At 45.9% G+C, this 20101-nt stretch overlaps 1 long non-coding RNA gene across 2 annotated transcripts; it reads left to right on the forward strand.

Annotated features, from left to right (window-relative positions):
* Positions 1 to 1726: 1726 nt before the first annotated feature.
* On the forward strand, positions 1727 to 13970 carry LOC109257575 (uncharacterized). Of its 2 annotated transcripts, XR_008423725.1 has the most exons (5): positions 1727 to 1839; positions 7760 to 8258; positions 8676 to 8771; positions 9331 to 9723; positions 13099 to 13970. It is a non-coding gene; the product is annotated as an uncharacterized LOC109257575 (long non-coding RNA). The 2 variants fall into 2 exon arrangements; XR_002076028.2 differs by having other exon boundaries at positions 8676 to 9723.
* The last annotated feature ends 6131 nt before the right edge of the window (positions 13971 to 20101 follow it).

Consider the following 20101-nt stretch of genomic DNA (forward strand, 5'->3'; position numbering starts at 1 on the left):
GGCGAAAAAAACAGAACAACTAGGTCATCACTCTTTCACTTGTATGGTTGGTTCTGCCTTGAGCTCAGGAAGGAACTAATTTGTGGCTTGAACTGGCAATAACATTGTCGCAAATATTGTTAATGTAACAAAATGCTATTAGTCTTTTTGTTGCCATAGAAACAGTCAAGGCACTCATAAATCCCCTACAGTGAATGAGACCTCTGCAGGTCAAGTCCCCTGGTCCTGCCATCATGCAGGACCCCATTAACCATCCTGACAGGGGAGGACCTTTCAGGATTTACCTTGATAAATAACCCCATTCCTTAGTAAAGCACTAGGTCACGAGTGGTAAGGATACAAAAATTCAGGTGGTTTCACTTCAAATCTAATAACATAGATGGGTTTTTCCCAGAATTTTATACTAAAACATTTTAGCAGTGAAGGAGTGGGAATAATGTGGAGAGGTCCTACCTAAGCTTGGAATTTGGGTCACATTTGGGATTTTCAGTCACAATTTCATGCAAATGCTAGATTCCATTTTGTAAGATAAATGTGTTTGCTTTAAGGTACACATTTATATTTCATTAACCGTTTTTCCTCCTCCCCATTCTTCAAATTGATGCTGCAAGAAGATACACTGTGGTGATCTGTGGCTTTGGATATCTTCTGCCTGGATCTTGGCAGGGATCTTTGTACACAGAGATCAAGTTTGAGAAGCATGGATTGGCCAGAAGTTGGAAACTGATTTTGTAAAGAGCCAGACAGTACATTTTTAGGCTTTGTGGGCCACGCTGTTTCTGTTAACAACTATTCAACCCTGACATTGTAGTCTTTTAGTAAAAGCAGCCATAAACAATATGTAAATGAACTGGCATGGCTATGTCCCAATAAAACTTTATAAAAACAGACAGATTTGGCCCATGGCCTAAATCTGGCTTGCGGGTTATAGTTTATTAACGCCTTAGATGAGACAGTACATGCCCAGGGGTTTATAAAAAGGAAATATTTTCAGCTAGAACAAATAAGAAAGAAGAATGGGAGTAGAAATTCCATTGACCCTTGAAGGCCACCTGTTATTTCAAAGACCAGAGAGGAAATGATAACATTATAGGCAGGAGACCAGTGTAATCAAAGGCAAAATTTTTAGGTTTATGTATAGGTGGGGGACAGGGAAGACAGTAATTAGATCAGTTTGGCTGCAGGAAGGAATTCATGTCCAAGAGAAGCATGCTAAACCATTAGGCCTGGAAGGGACCTTTCTGATGATTTTCTTCTCATTTTACAGATGGGGAAATTGAGGTCAGGAGAGATCTCAGATCTGGAACAAGGCTGGAGAGCGGAGTGCCTTGAATACTAAGCTAAGGGATCTCAGCTCTGCAATGCGGACCAGTGATGTTTCAACATTTCCTCATTTGAATGCTTATTCATTGACCCACTTCCTACATGCCATGTGACCAGATGTCCCAAGAAGAGTTCCTTTGGGATGAAGTTAATTCTCATCCTTTGTATACCATTGTGAAATAGCACTGCTGAGATGGTGACAAGACACATCTGAAGCAATCACCTAGACGAGTGCCAAGGATCCAAAAGCTTTAGCTTCTCATCCTGCAGTTAACTTGTTCTGCTAGCCCAGACGGAATCCTGAGCTCTCCTATAGTTAAACAAGAAGCATTCATCCTCAGAACCAGTGGCTCTGGCCCCTTCTCCCACCATGAACTCGATGTAATAAGTAACCAGAGGATACTGGAGTAGGAGGTGCCACAACCTTGTGTGACTCAGATACTCGTTCATTGATTTTTCCCTACTAATTATTGAGCACTTCAGATGCCCTGGGTGTTGAGGATAAGCAATAAAGAGGTAAGCAGGCAGGCTTCTGCCCTCATGGGGCTCACATTCTAATGGTGTGAGGAAGGGAACATAAACAACACACAAGTAAACAAAAAAGCAAACAAAAGAATTTCAGTTGTAGATAAGTGCTTCCAGCAAAATTGAACAGGGTGTCACGTTAATGGCTGGAGGGACTATTTTTTTGAGGAGAGACCTGAAGGTTGAGAGGAGAGTAAGCACAGGGCACTCCAGGCAGGGGGCAGAGTAGGAAGAAAGACCCAGAGTGTGCTGTTGGAGGAACAGAAAGAAGGCCTGAGTGTCTCCAGGGTGGTGGGTGGGGAAAGAGGGATAGGAGACAAGGAAAAAGAGACAATGTAAAGAAATGGATGAATTTTAATCTGGTTGATTATGTGACTCAACTTGGTCTCTCTCTCTCTCTCTTTCTCTCTCTTTTTTAATGAACTCTCTTAAACCCATTGAGAGAAATGTGTGAAACAATATCTGCCCTGGTTTTTAAGAGGTGATTTCTGAATATATCGTTCTTGGCTGTCGCCTGACTTCCACCAGCTGCCATTGCCATCTCAGCTCTAATTGTCAGTCTTTTGTAGGTGACCTCTGCTTTCTCTGCCGCTTTGATAATATCACATCTTTGTTTTAGTGCTCCTTAGTTTATCTATAAATGTGCTCAGGTGTGGATTTAATCTTATTCATTCTATTTGGGGTTTGGTGGGGATCCTCAGTCTGAAGCTTAGTTTCTTTCACCAATTTTGGAAAATGCAAACCTATTAACTCATTGAAAATTTCCTCTCTTCCACTCTTCCTATTCTTTTCTCCAGTACTTTAACAAGATGCATGTTAGTCCTTCTAAGTCTGTCATCCATTATTCTTGACATACCTTTCCTATTTTACCTCTTTTAGTCTAGTTACTCTGTGCTCAAGTTAGAATAATTTCGGATATATAGTCACATTTATCAATTCTCTTCAGCTGCACTTAACATTCTGGTTTCTATTTTTAAAAGAGCATCCAGGCTGTTACTTGGAGAATGATTTGGAGGGATTATGAGTAGAAGTAAGATAATTGACAAGCCCAGTCCAGGTGGGAAATAATGGTGGCCTCTATCAGACAGTAGCAGTGGTGACTGAGAGCAGTGACTAGATTCAGGATGTATTTTGGAAGCAGAAGAAACAGGACCCGTTGAGTGATTGGATGTGGGGGTTTGGATGGTGCTGCTGGTGCTATTGGCGAAGTGAAAAGCAGAAATCAAGGATAACTCATGGGGGTTGGCACTTGGACAACTAGTAAATGGTGGTAGTTTTTTGTTGTTGTTAAGATTGGAACAGCGGGGATGAATGGTTTGAGTGGGGAGTGTGGTCAGTCCATAGGTCCATCCTGGGTGTGCTGGAGTGGAAGATGCATTTGAGGCCTCCAGGAAGGGATATGCAGTTGGCAACTGGAGGTACACTAGTTCTGCGTCTCCAGTTAAAGGGTTGGCATTCTCTCTAACACCCAAATAACAATTGTTTATGACAATTTGCATGACCACACATTTTGTATCTCCTCCCCGGAATTTCTGGGGCTCCTTAAAGAAGATCTGTTAATTCCCTGGACCCATCCTGGTTTCTGCCACTAGGCATTCTGTTCCCATCTCTGCTCAACCTTGTGACACCATACGGCTTCTCTGCCCGAGACTGGACATGTTTAAGGGAACTGATACATGTTGTCAAATAGCTCTTCCCAGAGATTGTGCCACTTATATTCCCATCAATAGAGAAGGTGTGTCCATTTCCCCACATTCTCACTAGTGTATATATATATATATATATATATATATATATATATATATATATGTTTTAAAGTTTATTCATTTTATTTTGAGAGAGAGAGAGAGAGAGAGCAAGCACATGAGCGGGGAGGGGCAGAGAGAGAGGGAGAGAGAGAATCCCAAGCAGAATCCATGCTCTCAGCACGGAACCAGACGCAGGGCTCGATCCCACACACTGTGAGATCATGACCTGAGCTGAAATCAAGAGACGGATGCTAAACTGAGTGAGTCACCCAGGCACCCCACACTTTCCAACTTAATAGATGATGGAGGGTGACACATTTCAATTTGTATTGCAAACATATGCTTTAAACAATAATGTACGTCTATAGATTTCAACACTCCAAATCATTCAAGCACTCATAATCACACATAATCATGCAGGAATTTTAGGCTGCAGATAACAGTGCTAGCTGAGAAGTGCCACTCCACCCCAGGCTCTGCAGTTGTGGTACCTCTTTTATCCCCCATGGCATCCTGATGCAGTGTTATTATTTTTTTAAATTTTTTTAAGTTTATTCATTTTTGAGACAGAGAGAGAGTGAGCATGAATGGGGGAGGGACTGAAGGAGGGAGACACAGAATCCAAAGCAGGCTCCAGGCTCTGAGCTGTCAGCACAGAGCCCGATACGGGGCTCGAACCCACAAACCGTCAGATCATGGCCTGAGCCATGTACGCTTAACCGACTGAGCCACCAGGCACCCCATGGTGTGTGTTATTATTATCCCTCATTTTCTACATAAGGAAACTGAGGCCAAGGGAATAAGTAACTTGTCCTAATGGTAGGGCTGGGATTGACATCTTAGGTCAGCGGGAATGCACAGCCCGAGCTCCTAAGCCTTGCCCTCCTCTCTTCTCCCGCCCTAGGAGGGATGCTCGCCCAGAACTGCTCCTTGCCCAGGACAACAGCATTAATCAAATTCCTTCTGGAAATTATTTTCATCTCTTAACCACCCCCTCTCTCCTTCCTGCTTTTTTCTCCCAGGTTTCTAGATCCTTCTGGGGTTGACATGTGGGCAGTATAATCTTCTGTGATCCTACCTCAGCGAAAACATCCCAGTCATCTGTGGGCAGAGGTAACAAAGGCCATGAAACTTCTGTAGGTTTAGGGGTGGAGAGGGACCTCCCTGCTGGGGGCCCATCTCCTCTGCCACCTCTTTCCTGTCATACAGCAGTGAGGTAAATTTTATTTTTTCCTGATAATAATAATGAGATAATATATATTTAGGGCCTACTATGTGCTTGTGTCCTGTTGTAAGCACCATCATTCCCTGCAACTACCCAATGGCATACTTACCATTGTAAATGTTGTATGTGCTTATTACGTAAACTTTGAATAATAGAGCACCTAAGGACTGCCATGGCTAAGATCATGGTGTGTTCCTTTCTCATATTCTTTCTTGGCTTAAGTAGCAGTAAAGTTATACATGTTCAACTATACACTTTTGAGAGAGAAGAGGGAAGGAAACCAAAGAATTTTAGTGGATGCACTGGAGTGAGCATGAGATGGGAACAGAGGGGGATTCTGCTGTTCCCTCCTTAGACCTCAGCTCCTGGGCCTCTCATCATGTGAGTGTCTCACCACATAGGCTGTGGGTCTAGGTTTATTAAAGAGATGTGTTGGGGTTCAACATGGCACCTCATTGGGACCACCTGCTTCCGCTGATGGTCACACTAGGAGTCAAAGATCCATTGAGCATTTAGGGAAGCACTGGCTGATGAAACGTACTGAGAAATGTGCATCTCCCATATGGTATCATGCTAAGGGGTTTCAAGGGTATATCAACTTTTGATATTTCTATGCAGAGAACAAACCTGACAGGCTAACAACCCCTGTACAAGATGCCACTTTTTGGAGCTGAGTCACCCTGTACTTTGAGGTTTAAATCAAAGTGACTTAAGCTCTTTATCCTATTTTCTTTAAACCTTATCCTACTTGCTGGGATGTCTAATGTCCTCCCCCAGATTTCTGTCATCTCTGAAGTTGACATTGTTTTGGTTCGTGCTGGTTCTGGGTTTCTGCCTATGAGGAGCTCTGGGTTCACTTCTCCCATGAAGGGACCACACACTACCCTGCCCCCTGCATGGAGCCTGGCATGGAATTTGACTTCTACTTTTTGTTTTCACTGGCCCTTTTCCTGAGGAGTGTGTGCTTGGTAGACTTAAATCAAGGTGTGCAGATTTGGGAAGGATTTTTAAAATTCCTAATAACACCAACAGATTAAAATTATTTTTTCTTTCACAATTTCTGAGCCATGAACCAGCAGAGTACCTGATGCTGTTGAGGCCTGGAGAAGGAGGCAGGAGATTGGGGCCTGTAGCCTCTCAGGTGTGACAGGATGCGTCCGTTCCCCCCTGGGTTGACAGAACACCCTGGGAAGCAGGACTACACTTGCCATTATCCCTAAGTGGGTTCTGAGTGGATGAGATGATCATAGTAAAAGGGGAGTGAGGGGTGGACTGTCTCTGATTGGGGAGAGAAAGGAGGGAAGCAGCTAGAGCCCAAGCTGGTGCTACATACCAACACCTATGTAGGGGGATGGCCCACACATGCAGGGGTGGCCTCACAACACTCCACAACAAAACCAATGTGTGTTCCCCATGAGACGAAGCCTCACAGAGAGAGCCAAAGGCCAATCCATGTCATTCAAGGAAACAACAACCCATGTAATGAAGTGGACCAGTCCCTCACCAGGGGCAGCTAAGTAAGGGGACACCTCAGCCCTTCCATCCTTCTGTCCTGCTTCCACACCAGAGGACATGTGTGGAGGAGACAGGGTGGTGACAACAGACCCTACTCCCCTCCCTGCCAAGCTCCTTAGAGACACAGGTCCAGTGTTTGTGTATGTGTTTGGGGTTGGGGGCAAACACTGTCAGGGGACGATGGGAAGAAGAGAGTCATTGCTTGAAAATAAGTTCAAAATGTGAAGGAGTAACCCCTAATAACTGGAAATAAGTGGTATTGGACTAAGATGATGGTAAGCATTGCTAAAGAGAGTTTGAGAGCACATGGTGGCACTTTTGTGTTTGAAACTCTGTTCCTTAATAAACTGGATTCCATCGTAGTTATTGGGCAATGGCCTTTTAAAGATTCAATTTTCATAGCCAGTATGCCTTTCCCCAGCTGCTTGTATCTGCCCACTTCATGTGACAACTTTTTTCAGGCCTGGAGGGTGCCATCTCAATACATTGGCCATTGAAGGTGATGATCCAGGGGAGAGAAAGGAGGATGTCCCCAGAAAACCTTGCAGGCTCAGTAATTTGTATGGGAGTGAGCAAGAGGGTGTGATTGTCCCCTCTTACCTCTGGGGGTAGGAAAATGTTATGTTCAGATCGGGTGTGTAAGAATATCAGGCCTTTTTAACCCACATTTACTGCCAAATCCTTCCCTTCTGAGTCCGAGTCACCGTTCCAGCCACCTGCTCCTTGTGGCCACCTGGGAGTTCTAAAATCATGGAGTCTAGGATATCATCCTCACTCCCATCACTTAAGGCACAGTTGTGTCTGTAGAGCAGAATGAAGTAGAGAGAGAAAGTAATATTGAGGGCTGAGAGGGAGGAGGGACTCAGAAAGATGGGCTATTTGGAAATGAAAACTGCCTTGGATTCTATCATAGCCTCTGTTCTGAGAACAAGAAGAGGAAGAGAGGCTGACAGGGGAGGTTAGTTTTTAGCAACTGTTTTAAAATTGACAACAGAGGAAGAGAGACCAGAACCACAGACAAAGTTAACATTTTGCACTTCAGCATCGTTTGATCTTTCAAAAAGTCCCCAATCTTCAGAGGGGTTGTCCCTGGATAAGAGGTTCTGTTCTGAACTGGAGGAAGATTTCGGTGAAACAGGGATGGAGTTTATGGTCCCTTCCCCAAATCACTCCCTATCAGCATCCCATAATACTGGAAATCCCCGGGGTTAACTTTGCTTTCCTTCTGGCCACACTTATGAAGCTCATTTAATGCATTCCATAGTGGTGTCTCAATTTATAGATGAGCTAATTGAGGCTTGGATAAATTAAACAGTGGAAACTCATAGAGCTGGTAAACCACACATCTCAAGATTGAAGCTCAGGCTTGTTTGATTCCAGACTCTGTCACTCTAGTGGCCCCACTATATGTTCACTCTTATAGGATCGGGACCTGCTCTGTCAACTCTGTTACGTGGTTTACTGACCAAGGTAACCAGGAGATCAGCCTGTGGAGTTTGGGGGTCAGGAGGGCTTGAGTTTGAGTCTTGACTCCATCATTAATCAGTTGTGTGACTTTGGAAACTCAGTCTCTTCAGTTCACTCAAAAGGAGGCTGGGCTATGAGAAGTCCAACAAAGCACATGGTAAGCATTTTACTAGATTACTGTTAATTTTTTAAAGCTATATATTCTTTGGCCATGAACAAGCAATGAAAGAGAACAAACAATGATCAGAATGATAGCTAACATTTATTGAGTGCCTAGGATGGATTAGACACTGTTGAAAGATCTCTCCGTGTACTAAATTAATTCTCTTCACAATCAATGAGGTCTGTACAATTAACGTCAGTGTACAAAGAAGAAGCACATCCAGCCACAGGTAGAGGAGTCAGGATTTGAATCAAGGTGGCTGAACTTGAGCGCTTGCACTCACCAGCAGGAGGTAAGCTTCGTGTGGGCCTTCTTGGGAAGTTGGAAGCAGAGGGTGATGCTTAGGGAGGGTGAATAGGAGGCTTTGGTCCTGGGGGCAGCATGTGGGCTTTGGGCTTCGGAAAGAGGGCAAGACAGGATGACCATGGACATGGAGTTGGGTGTTTGAGACAGCTGTCACCTGTGGAATCTTGAAGACTGAATTCTAACGTGAATCACACTGTCAGAGCTTCTGTTTCCTTAGAGATGGTCTAGACTCATCTCATGCTCTTTTAAACTGTGCCCTGTGGACCCTTAGAGTCCTCCAAGGAGTGGGTAGATGGGGTCTTAGGTGGGGGCTCAGCACATGGGTCTTTAAGACCCTCTTCCTTGCTTCAACTAGAGCGATTTCACTTTGCTTTTCACTTTTTTTTTTTTTTTTTTTTTTTAGGTACAACTTACATACAGCAAAGTGCACAAATCTCATGAGAAAGCTTGATGAGGTTTTATATATGTATACATCCAGGTAGCCATTACCCAGATCAAGGTAAAGAACATTCTCTGCTCCCCGGGACAAGTTCTCTGCTGTCCCCTCCTAGTCAGTGCCCTCACCAAAGATAACCACCTTCTGATCTTTCCTGTTTTTGAACTTCATATAAATAGAATTATAAAGTTCATGCTCTTTTTGTGTCTGGCTTCTTTCACTCAAAATTATATGGAGACATTCATCCACGTTTTGGAGTGTAGCAATGGTCTTCGTTTTTTCATTGCCATGTAGTATTACATTGCACGACAATATTACAGTTTATTGATCTTTTGTACTACTATTGATGCACAGTTGGGTTGTTTCTGGGTTTTGGTATTATGAACATAGCTGTTATGAACATTCTTGCACAAGCCTTGTGATGGACAAATGAGTGCATTTCTGTTGAGTGTATACCCAGGGATGGTTTATAGAGCTCTGGTGGGTAGAATAGCTGTTTTTGAATAGACATTTCATAAAGCAGGGGTCCTCATAAGATTTCACTTGGGACGTGTGGCTGCTTAAGATTTCTTTTTAAAGGAAAAAGTTTAACTTCCACGAGTGCAATCCTCTGCATTTGCAGATGATCAGACAGAGATTCAGAGAAGACGGTGATTTGCTCAGACTTAAGCCACAGCAAAGCCATGCCTGGAACTCACTTACTAGATAGAAGTTTCTTATGAACTTCTGAGCTGTCTGAAATGGGTGCTATATATCACTCAACCTGGCTGCTGGTCAGATGTGGAAAGGAAAATCTGAGTCAGAAGCCCTGGGTTCAAGCCCCACAACTGTTACCAGTGTGTGATGCATGGCAAGGTACTTGCTGCTGTGAACTAACTGGAAAGTGGATACCCCTGCTTCCCAGCATTGCTGGATTAAAGGAGATCACTTTGATGCAGAGACACTCCATTGGTTGAGAAGCACTTAACATCATTATTATCATTACCATCAAAATATATTCTAAGGGGATGCTTTGGTAAGCATACTGTTTCCTTGTAATATAATGCGTATAATAAGTCACTACTTCACATTTCATTTTTTTCAGCCTGACTTAATAGTTTTTAATGAGAGCTTTCCCCCCTTCATTAAAAAGCTAGTGTGACAGATAGTATTTCCCAAAGATGGCCACACCAAAGTATACCCCATCCTATGTGCTGCTCTCTGATGGAACATTTTTATGTGACACATCTCCATGGAAGTTAACAGGGTCAACGTTCTCTCCCCTCAAACCTGCGCGGACCTTTGTAACTACCTCAACTAATGGAACTTGGCAGAAATGAGGATACATGAGGACAAATCCAGAGTTAGAAAGGAGAGGTCTACATTTTGGGGTGTTTCCTAGAGAGAACAGAAACAACCCCAGGAGGAGACACTGCGTTGGGTTTTGCTTTTCTGATTTCACACTGTGGTCCTTTTCATTTCTCATGTCTTCATTTAAACTTTCCATGCAAACACCCCCTTGAGTTAAACCTGAGATAAGAACTGAATTCTGAGTAGCTTCCAACTCAGATGGAATTGCAGTCGTTTGCAAGGAGCCTAATGACTCCCGGAGAAAGGCCTGGAGGCCACATCCTCCTCTTTGGATTGGCGGATTGGCGGGGGTGGGGGGAATGGGGGGTGGGTAGGGACAAGATTGTGGGCAAGAGCTCTCCTGGGAGGACAATAGCTCCCCTTAGCCTGAGAGGCAGATGGGCTCCTGGCACCCAAGCCCTAAAGGCAGAATGACACCTATGAGTATGGGTGGCTGGGAGTCACACAGAGAGAGCTTGCTTGTCGACTTGCCCCCTGAGAGGTCCAGATTTCTGTGAAAAAGGTCCTTCTGTCAAGACGGTTTGTATTACAAATGTAAAAATAGTACATTCTTCACATATGTAAATTGCTTCCCACATTGGAAAGCAGGTTCACATGCATTTCTTATTTGATTTTTCCAAAGGCCATGTAAAGAAGCTGGAGAATGTATCATCACCATCATCACCATCCTTCCTCCTCCTTCCTCTTCTCCTCTTCCTCCCCCTTCTTCTTCTTCCTCTCCTCCTTCTCCTCCTCCTGCTTCTCCTCCTTCCCCTCTTTCTCCTCCTTCTTCTCCTTCTGCCTCCTCCTCCTCTTTTTCTCTTTCTCCTCCTCCTTCTCCTCCCCCTTCTCCTTCTTCTTCTCCTTCTTCTTCCTCTTCTTCTTCTTCTTCTTCTTTCTCTTCTTCTTCTTCTTCTTCTTCTTCTTCTTCTTCTTCTTCATTTTATATTTAAAAGAACTGAAAGGGTAAGGGCTTTGCCCAAGATCACACAGCTAGCAAGCAGAAATGCCAGTGAAAGAATTGGGTCTTCTGGCTTCTGAGAAAATTTCCTTTACTGCATGGTAGATTTGATCCATGCGGGAGCAGGAGTTTTGGGTACCATAGCAGACCAATGGCAGAGCTAACTTGAGGCGGGGGTACTCTTCACCCCTTTGATTGCCCCAAAGCTCTTTTCTATATGCATAATACTGACTCTATGTGGGATAAAATGCCCCTGTGTCCCCTGATGACTTTCCTGCCTCTGTCAGAAAAGAACCACCATATCAGTCATTTACATTTTAGTGAGAATATAAGGACTTATGTTTCCTCTAACAGAGATATTTGTGTTTTACATCTTATCTCGCTGTGATGATTGACCCTTGGAAAAGGCATTCCCAGCATCAGTAAGCAGGTAGAAGAGTCATTTTCCCAGGGGCAAGGGGAGAAAGCTAGTGGGAGAGATTTTATAGACTCCCCCCAACCCCATAGCATCATGTCAGCAGATGCTAATTACTTCAGTCACAAAACTTCAGTTATCAAATATCTGAGTGGTGGGTGCTGGGGACACAATAATGAGTAGAGTGTGGTCCATGGAAAAAGTCACAGTCTGGTGGGGGAGACAGGCAAGGATGCAAGTAACTGTAATATATTGTAAGTGTTATCACAGATGTAAGTGTTTAGGGTGCTATCAAAGCATGAAGGAACCAGGGTAAGAAGCAGGACATATCAGAGCTTTTTGGGAAAGGTAACATCAGTTGGGCTGAGTCTGGTAACATCAGTTGGGTTGAGTCTGGACAGGCAAATGAAACTGCCATCTCTTGAATATCTTAGTCCGAGTTGTGTAGAAGAGCAAATCTGAGGGATTATATGCTGATACTAGGGAAGAGTGTAACCCTAGGGAAAGCAGGCATGAAGGAAAGGGTAGTGAGTGTGCAGAGTGGAGAGTAATATGATGGAGTGCATTATTGCATGGGCCACAGCTCTGTAGCAAGCCTGGATGATTGCTGCCTCTCACTAGACAGCCTCAGAGAGGCTGCATGGAAGGTGGTCGATGCAGTGTCCTGTCGGGGGTCAGGGGATGGAGAGGAAATGTATTTTCTGGTTCTCTCCCATTTCTGATCCCCCAGTGGCTCAAGCTCACCCCAGGGAGAGTTAACTCTCATGCATTTCCAGTTCAAGTCGCATGCCCTGTGGCTGGCAATTTATCTGAGTCCAAGTCTGGGAGTGTTGAGAGGTGCAAGAGGTCACTGGTGGCAGCTGTAGGGGCAAACGCTGTGGCCCGGGTGCTGACAGAGGAGATCTGAGGTAGCCTAGAGGGGGGAGCACGGGGGAGCTAGCAGGGCGTTTACACACACTGGATTGTCTAATCCTCACGATAACCCTGTGTGATGGGTTGCATTGTGTGCCCCCAAAAGACGTGTTGAAATCCTAATCCCTGTTACCTGTGAATGTGACCCTATTGGGAAATAAGGTCTTTGCAGATGTCATCAAGATATAAATGAAGAGGAGGTCAAAATGGAGAAGGGTGGCCCTTAACCCAATATGACTGTCGTCCTTAGAAGAAAAGGAGAGGCGTAGAGACAGCCACATACCGAGAGAAGGATGGCAGGTGCCGACCTAGACAGGCAGGGAGATGCCGTGTGACGAAGCAGGGAGGCATCCAGGAGCCAAAGAGCACCAGGAGTGCTGACAACACCAGAGGCAGAGAAAAAGGCACAGAACAGATTCTCCCCTCCAGGCTCTAGAGAGAGCGCAGTCCTGGGGTGCCTCGGTGGCTCAGTCAGTGAGCATCCGACTTCTGCTCAGGTCATGATCTCATGGTTTGTGAGTTTGAGCCCCACGTCAGGCTCTGTGCTGACAGCTCAGGGCCTAGAGCCTGTTTCGGATTCTGTGTTTCCCTCTCTCTCTGCCCTTCCCCATTCACATTCTGTCTGTCTGTCTCTCTCTCAAAATTAATAAACATTAAGAGAGAGAGCACAGTCCTGAAGACTGCTTGATCTTGGACTTGCAGCCTCCAGAAGAATGATGCAAGTGCATACATTTCTGTTGCTTTAAGCCACCTGTTCGTGGTGCTTTTTACAGAAGCCCGAGATGTAAGGTCGAGCTGAACAGAGGCATGATGCGCAGATAACTGTGGCTCAAACCTGAAGAATGAAGCAGGGTGAGGCCCACGGTGTGGAGGCTGGCCAGAGCGGACAGTTACTGAGAACATTCTACGTGGTGAGCGGTGCTCTGAGTGCTCTTCCTCTATCCTCCCATTTAATCCTCACAAAACCCCGTGAGGAACAACCTGTATATGCCCATTTTCCAAAGAAGGACTTGAGGCACAGAGCACTTAAGCAACTCGCTTAATGTCACAGTCAATGGCATTGAAACCCTGGCACCCCCAAGCGTATGGTCTTTTCGTTCACCCTGCATTCATTCACCCAAGGCTGACACAGTGCCCCCTCTGTGCTAGGGGGCGGGGTGCAGAGCTGAACACTTTGGTTCCCCCAACCCCACAGCCCTCACCGTCTTTCTAATCCAATCCAGTTGGCACTCTCCCACACTTAACTCAAGAACTGCTCTGAAATGTGGCTGGTCTGAGCTCATGTGCTATATGTGTAGAATACACACCAGGTTTAGAAGACCTAATACAAAAAGAATGCAAAATATACCATTAATAATTTTTAATATTGACTGCATGTTGAAGTGACTGTGTTTTGGATATAAACTATATCATTAAGGTTTATTGTACCTTTAAGAAAAAAAAGTGGCCACCAGAAAACTAAAGTCATGTGGGCGTTCACATGCTATTTCTGTTGGATGGCGTTGCTCTAGAATGTGAAGTCCTTGAAGGCAGGGGCCGTCTCTGTATTGTTCACTGTGGGTCCCAGGAGACAGAACAGGGCCAGTACACAATGGTCCCTCAATAGAGTTGTTGGATAATTGAATAAATGACCAAATCCCACGCACCTTTGCCTGCTCATCTGTTCCCTGTGAACACAAGGTCAGACCTCACTTGTACCTTGCTTTGTCTCTCCGGGAAATCCCTCAGTTATTCTGAGGCTTAAACAGAAAACGGAGGCTGCTTCATGCCAAGAAATGGAGAGGCTGGATATGTGGTGGAATTTGGAAAATAAAAAGGGTCAGGGTATTTCCAGCCACAATGGCAGCTATCACTGACTGGATGCAAATTCTGTGCCTGGCATCATTCTCAACACTTCGTACGGAGTGAGCCATTTAATTCTAACGACCCTATGACATCCATCTCGCCATCAGCTCCATTTGATAGATGGGGGAAATTAAAGCTCAGATAGACTAAGTCACACCCCTGGGATTACAGGGCTGGATTTGTAACCAGGTCTGTTTGATAATGACACTTGGGTTCTCAACCACTCCCACAGAGCATAGGGAAAATGGGACTGGGATTCCCCCTCCCCCACAGAGTGACCCTTCACCAGGTCCCCTTTGTGCTGGGGCCCCAGAGCAGCCCTAGACAGCAGACGTCCTGGCTCTCCTGGGTTCTGGGGAACCTATCATCTGTGTGGTGTATTACCACATTTTCTGGGCATCTAGCCTCATTCTGCCAGTACATCCAGCCATATCTTGTCATGTATCTTCTTCACCAGATGGCTGGGCTGTTTGTGGGCTGGCTCCCCCACCTTCTGTACCTGTGACGTGGCCATGAGCCAGCAGGTGAGTGAGCATCTGGGGCAGGGGATAGCCCCCACCCATGCCTTCTGAAAAGCCATCCCTTCTTGTCCTTTGGGACCTTGGCTTCTACCGATTCCTGGAGAGCAGAAACTCGCAGAGAGGCCCCAAACCACTTGTTCCAGTGCCGCTGAAGAATGTGTGCTGATCTTCCATGTGTTTGTGTTAGTCCATTGTCCCTTCAGGTCAGGTGGTGGGCCAGCAGGTCATGAACCCAGGTGCTGGGATCAGGCACCGTGCCCTTCAGTTCAGAACATCACCTCTAGCCGTATTGTTGGAGAGCTCATTCTTTCTGTCTAAGGCTCAGCCTCCTCTTCAGTGAAATGAGGTCAGTAAGAAACCACTTATGTTGCTATTGTTTCCTGTCAAGGCGTAGCTCAAAGTCTTGACCCCCTGTCCTCTAAACTCATACCGCAGTCCTGACTCCTGCATGGATTAACACCCATTCATTTGTAATGTCACCTGGTGGTGTGCATGCATCTGGCAGGTATGGTTCCCATGGTCTTCAAAGAGAAAATGCTTAGCACATGAGCTAGCACTACTGCCCGGTTCAGGTCCTGAGCCTGCTCCTTCTTACTCCCTATGTGGCCTTGGTGAGGTTACTCTACCTCTCTGAACCTCGGTTTCCTTATCTCTAAGGGCGATAGTAATACCCCTCTTGAAAGGTTGTGGTGGGGCCACGTGGAACAGTCCTGGAAAACGCATGTAAAATGCGGTCATGACTTCAAGAGGGGCGTGTTCATGTCCTTGTCCATCCACACTCTACCTGACACCTGCTCTTCCCATGATGACCAGCCCATCTCCATGAATGCAACTCAGCTTTCCCTTTGCTGAAGCCAAAAAACTTGGCATCATCGTTGACTCCGTTCTCTCTCAAACAGCCGTGAAATACTGTTGGCGGGTTGTCCCGCCTTCACCTGCTCCACCCCTCTGCTGACCCTGGTCAAAGTCGCCAGCATCTCCTATCTGCATCTCAACTCCTACCTGGTCTCCCTGTTTCCATCCTTGACTCCACAGCATGATCCTTTGGTGGGATTAGCTTGTTTGTAGATCGTTTTTATTTTTTTAAGCAAATACTTAAATGGTGCTCCCTAGGTGCCAGGCACAAGTCTGAGTGCTTTACAGATTTCAACTCACCTGGATCCTTACAACAGCCCCAGGAAGACAGTACTTAACTGAAGTCATCTATCTAGTCAGTGGCAGGGCTGGGGTGGCCATCTGGCTCCTGATTGGTGCTGCCAACAGTGATCCTCTTAAAACACATCAGATTGTGTCCCTGCTCTGCTCAGACCCTCCAGTGGCTTCTCGTGGGCTCGGAGTAAAAGCCAAATCCTCACCATTCTGCTCTAGCTACGTTGGCCTTAAACACCGCAAGCCCACTCCTGCCTCAGGGTCTCTATGCTTGCTGGTTTGCTTTCATGTCCTCAGCCCAACCAGCCCTGATTTTCTCAGGGCCATGAGCTCCGTTAATGTCCATGAGTTTGGACATTATCTGAAGGGAATGAGGAATCCACTAAGGAGCATGGAAAAAAAGTCACGTAATGTGATGTGCCGGAGCTTGTACTTGCTCACCAGGGCCAGTTGTTAAATTTTTAGGAGATTCGCAAGCTGAGTATTAAATCACGGTAGCTTGAAATTCAAAAACAGGTGAGAGAGAGCATTTACACCATGGAAGTTGGCAAGCACTACAAATCATGGCTCCCCTCCCACCCTGCCTCCCCAGAGAGCTGTTGTTAAGTATTTACCAGCACGCCAGTGGCTTTGACAAAGGTTTGTATGAAGTGCAAGTAAGGTGTTAACTTACTAAGTCAGGACAGGCTTCCCAGAAGACCTGGCATTTAAACTGGGTCCTGAGACATCAGTAGGCACTTGCCAAAGGTGAGAAGGCATCCCAGACTGAGCAAACCAAGTGAGGAAAAGCACAAAGGTATGAAATTTCCCTTTAGGGTTATTAAGTACTGCAGGGTGGCAATGGTGTGTGGAGGGGAGGAGGAGGGGGAAGGCACGTTGTATGGAAAGAGAACAGCAGAGACAGGCTGGAGGCAGATTGTGTGAGAACCTCAAGACCAGGTAAGGGGCTTGGACTCTCTCCTGGGGTCCTCGGGAGCCATGGCAGGTTGTGGAGCAGGGGTAGGTCAAGGCATTGCTGAACACTGCATGTTAGCAAGCCTATTCTGGTTGTCGTGTGGAGAATGCATCGGAGATGGGAGGTCAGGCACTGTTTGGAACCAGTTCACTTTGCATGCTTATGGTGAGGGTTAGGAGTAGATGATACAGACAGTGCCTGCCTATGGATATTCCCATACAGCTCTGTGGGAAGACTTGTCCCATGGAGGTCCCATGAGCCTCTTTTTGGGGGGTTAGTTCACTGCCAATTGCAAAGCTTTCTGGGAAACAAGAAAATTGCAGTGAGTCCTCCTTGTAAGGGAGCGTGTAAGGGGGTTGTCGTCCATCTGACCTTGGGACCTCCTTCCCTTGGGACCCAGGCTCCATGCACAGTCCCGGGAAGGCCATAGGAAGTGGGTGGAAATAATAGCAAGTGTGGGCACTTTCTAATTGTAGACTGTTCAAGGCTCTTTACGTGTGTTAATGCCTTTGATTCCCCAGCATGCCATTGGGGGAGGAACAGTTGTCATCCCCATCTTACAAATGAAACAGAGATTAGGCAACTTGTGCGAGGGCCAGCCAGTGCACAGAAGAGCTGGACTCCAACCCTAGAGACCATCCTCTTTACTGCCATCCTATGCTGCCTCTCTGTTTTCAGATACAATGGTTCTTATTTTTGCAATGGCCACAGCTCCTACTTTTATTTTCCATTTTGTACGTAGAGAAGCTGAGGTTCAAGGAGATTTCACGGTTGTCCCGGGCCAGTGAGCAGCAGAGCTGGCCCTCAAACCCTGCAGCCTGAGTCCCGCCTTCCAGGAAGGAGGGAGACAAGATGAGAGAAGGTAAAGATGAGCCCCAGAGGGCAAGAGTGCCCCAGCCTGTGAGGTTTGGGTCCGGTGCTTTCAAAAGGATGAGAATTTTTGTCTTCATAGTTTGGAAATCCCATAGGAGGACACAAACATCACCCACAATGGCTCTTTTCCCACCACACCCACCTCCTCTCTTGGCCAAGACTTTGGTTCTTCCAGGATGTGACAACAAAATCTTGCCTCAGAGTTGGAGGATGCAAATGTCAGGGCTTCCCTCTGGGTCTTAGAGGATAGGTGTTTCGGGGAGTGGTTTCACTGGGAGTGAAGAAAACTGCTGTCCAAACCCCATGTCACTTTGCATTTTGAAACTCTGCCCATAGGCCTTGGTGTACATCCCTGATAGTTAACACACACCAAGTGGTGGAGCCTGGAGAGGTGCCCGGTGCCCATCACAACCTGGGGAAGCCCCAAGAAGCTGGCACATGATGAATTAGGAGTTAGCCGGTTTACTGAGCAGCATCAGCATCAACTTTGGGGGCCAACTTCGAGGAAATCCAAGGAGCCTTTAACAAGAACTCCCATTTATTGAGCACTCAATATGAACCAGGAACCAGGCTAAACATCTCACTGACTACTCAAACAATGCTATGACCTAAGCCTTGGTTGAAAGATGGGAAACTGAGTTTAAGTGTCCTGCCCCAGGGCTGAGCTGACATTTGAATCCAGGTCAGACTCCATGTGTGCAAATTAAACACCTGCACCCTGACTGCTGTGGGGGAGCGAAGGCAGAAGCAGCAGGGCCAGTGAGGAGGTAGACACAATAATCCAGGTGGGAAAAAATGATAGCTCAGACTAAGGTGGTGTTGGAGAAGTGGTACGGGATGCTTGGATTCAAGGTGTATATTGAAGCCATGTTGACGGTTGGATGTGAAACGTGAGAAAGATATTAATCAAAAGACAAGACCTAGATTTTTGATCTGAGCAACAAAGCGCAAGGAAGTGTCATTTGCTAAGATGGGGACCTCAAGGGCAGGGCAGCCCTCAACTAGGCTCATGGGACCTAGTTTCGAAGATCGAAAACTAACCTGGAGGGTCAATGCAACAACTGAATGGAAACACCATCAGGGGAGAGGTAGGGAGAAGGGGTGTACATTTGGTTGTCATCAGTGTATAGATGCAGTTTAAAGTCCTGGGCTCGATGAGATCGTCAAGTAAAGGACTATAAATAAGAAAATGGCCAAGGGCGGAGCTTTAGAGAGTCTAGCAATTAAAGGGTGAGCTGTGTGTGTGTGTGGGGGGGGGAGGGGTAGCTAGCAGAGGAGACTGAGCAGGAAAAAGCAGTGGGTAGGAGGACACCCAGGTGAGGGTTAAAGAAAAACATGTTTTGGGGTGCTTGGGTGTTTCAGTTGGTTAAGTGTACAACCCTTGATTTCGGCTTAGGTCATGGTCTCCCAGTTGGTCCTGAGATTCAGCTGGATTCTGTGATGGGTGTGGAGCCTGCTTGGGATTCTCTCTCTCTCCCTTGTCCTCTGTCCTTACCCTGTGCACACACACGTGTGCATACTCTCTCTTTCTCTCTGTCTCAAAAAATTAAAACTGAAAAAAGAAGAACATGTTTCAATAAGGAGAGGTGATCATCAGGTTATTGCTGCTGAAGGTCAAATAAGATAAGGAGAGATTTGGCCATTGGCTTTGGCAAAGCGTAGCCCTTTATTGACCCTGATACCCTAGTGATGACAAACTCTTTAGACCTATCATGGTGGCTGCCCTTGAATTTCTGGGTAAGGATCCCAAGATTATGGAGTGTAGAGATGACAGAGCCACCATGTATTTAGACAGTCTTCTAAGTTTGGACCCTGGATCTGCCAGTAGCTGTGTGACCTTGGGTAAGTTGCTAACCCCCTCTGAACTTCACTTTCTTCATCTGTAGATGGGCAAAGATAATGCCTGTCTTATAAATTATGGTGAAGCATGGATTACATGAAATCATATATACAAAACATCAAATGCCTAGTAGGTACTTATTATTATAATTATTATAATTATTATAATTATTGGTTTTATTAATATTGTCAGCTTCAGAGTGGTACCTATATTTCTGAGAAAATCAATGTCCTAATTTTGAATGGGGCTTCATTAATGCTAAAGAAGGTGATGGAAAGTTCTTTGCAGTTTCAGACATTCTTCTCCCTGTGCCACCCCAAATGCTCAGCAGAGAATTAGACCTAATCTGATTATATCAATCTCTGCTTTGAGCAGTTTGTTGTGCTCTCTGGGAAGAGACCAAGACTGCTTCCTGGACCCACAAGGCCTGAGTAGTCCAGGCCCCCCACCTTGTCTCACACCAGGTCACTTCTCCAACTCCTCATAGTTTCCTGAGAGTGCTGTTCTCTCTCCAGCAACAGGGCATTGCTCATGCTGTTCCCTCTTCCACAAATTCCTTCTCTTCCCTCTTCCCTGTGTTAAATTCTCATCTT

This window comes from Panthera pardus, unplaced genomic scaffold (genome assembly GCF_024362965.1).
Source record: "Panthera pardus isolate Hobbes unplaced genomic scaffold, ASM2436296v1 HiC_scaffold_2, whole genome shotgun sequence".
In the NCBI taxonomy this organism is placed as follows: domain Eukaryota; kingdom Metazoa; phylum Chordata; class Mammalia; order Carnivora; family Felidae; genus Panthera; species Panthera pardus.